Source organism: Theropithecus gelada, chromosome 6 (genome assembly GCF_003255815.1).
Source record: "Theropithecus gelada isolate Dixy chromosome 6, Tgel_1.0, whole genome shotgun sequence".
Classification (NCBI taxonomy): domain Eukaryota; kingdom Metazoa; phylum Chordata; class Mammalia; order Primates; family Cercopithecidae; genus Theropithecus; species Theropithecus gelada.
Window position 1 is genome coordinate 476,466 of NC_037673.1, and position 1,542 is coordinate 478,007.

Below are 1,542 nucleotides of genomic sequence, written 5' to 3' on the forward strand. Positions count from 1 at the left end.
TCGGAGCTCAGTGGGGGAGCTCTCCTGCCCGTCTCGTTTCGCAAGCGAGGGAGAGTTCCAGGTTCGAACCTGTAATAAAGATCCTTGCTGCTTAGCTTTGACTCTGGACTCTGGTGGTCTTCTTCGGGGAATAAACGGTCTGGGCATAACAAAAGCACCCTGGATGCTTGCTAGTGGGATAATACAAAGGAACGGCTCCAGCCTCCAAAGGAAAATTAATACAAGCCACTGAATGAGGCGCTGGGGATTAGGGTCTTCACAAGGGCAATCCTGCTCCCTATTCCCACTTTCATTCCAGCTGGTCAGCCTGAATCCACCCATTCCCTTCAACATCCCACAGCAAACACGCAGACCAGAATATCCCCATTAGTCTGTCTAATATCCACCACTAGAGACACTATAAATTCCTACACATTTCCCACTAAAATAGACCTGTGATTAGCAACATCACACCGCACAGGCACTTAATGGATGGATTTTCCCCCTGTGGCAAAGTGTGACACGATTTAAACAAAGTCCCTGATCGCTACAAACTGATGTTTGTAATGTGCCCAGTGCCCAGCAGGCAGAGCCTGAAGTAAAAGGCTGTGAGGGAGTCTATAAGGTGGACCAGCTGGATCCAAACTGTTAGGTGACCATGGAAGCATTTTCTGTGACAAGAAAAAGGGTTAATGGCAAGTTATCGCCTGTTGCATCTAGAGGCTTTGTAAACTTATGTGGTGTTGGTGTAACACTTTTCACATTAAACGAGGTTAGCTCATTCTCCTATGGAGAAGACTTTATTGAAATGAAGACGGTTTCCAACAAAGAGGAGTATGATTTAAGGATGGAGTGGTTTATGCCCATCAGACAGAACGATGTAGAGTTTAAAAAGCAGGTCCTAAAGAGGTGTATAACATGATCATAATTTCATTTAGAAAATGGGTCTCATACACAGAAAAAATGTTAAAAGGGAAGCTGCAGGAGGTGCCAATCAAAATGCCTGCAGTAGCCATTGGTGGGTGGGAGGACTGTGAGTGAGTTAGGTTTTTACACCAAGAATTTTTGTTTTCCATTTTGAATGTGTACTGATAAAACATATATATTTTTTCAAAGTGAAAATTTACAATCCTGGTCACCATCAATTTTCTATCATTCTTGCCAGAAACGGATAAAAGAGAAAATGTCTTAGTTTTTTCCTAATATCAGAACCATAGTCAGGCTATACTTTGAAGTAAAATTCAGCATAACCTGGATATTCACTAAATCAAAGAAAACCAATTTAGAAGAAACATTAGTGGGTTGTGTGAAAGAGTTTTTTTTTTTTTTTTTTTTTTTTTGAGATGGAGTCTCGCTGTGCTCCCAGGCTGGAGTGCAGTGGCGTGATCTCGGCTCACTGCAAGCTCCGCCTCCCGAGTTCACGCCATTCTCCCGCCTCAGCCTCCCGAGTAGCTGGGACTACAGGCGCCCGCCACCTCGCCCGGCTAGTTTTTTGTATTTTTAGTAGAGACGGGGTTTCACCATGTTAGCCAGGATAGTCTCGATCTCCTGACCTCGTGATCC